The sequence below is a fragment of the Lolium rigidum genome, chromosome 3 (genome assembly GCF_022539505.1).
Source record: "Lolium rigidum isolate FL_2022 chromosome 3, APGP_CSIRO_Lrig_0.1, whole genome shotgun sequence".
Taxonomy (NCBI): Eukaryota; Viridiplantae; Streptophyta; class Magnoliopsida; order Poales; family Poaceae; genus Lolium; species Lolium rigidum.
Window position 1 is genome coordinate 390,644,164 of NC_061510.1, and position 244 is coordinate 390,644,407.

Genomic DNA, 244 nt, shown 5'->3' on the forward strand with positions numbered 1-244 from the left:
CGCAACAGTCTTCGCGGGAAGTAAAACCCAATTTATTGATTCGACACAAGGGGAGACAAAGAATACTTGAAAGCCTTAACAGCGGAGTTGTCAATTCAGTTGCACTGGAAACAGACTTGCTCGCAAGAGTTTATCGATAGTAACGAGTTTTATAGCGATAGCAGTAGTGAAATAACAGCGACAGAGTAACAAAGATAGCGATAGTGATTATAGTAAACAGCGGGATTAAAATACGTAGGCACGA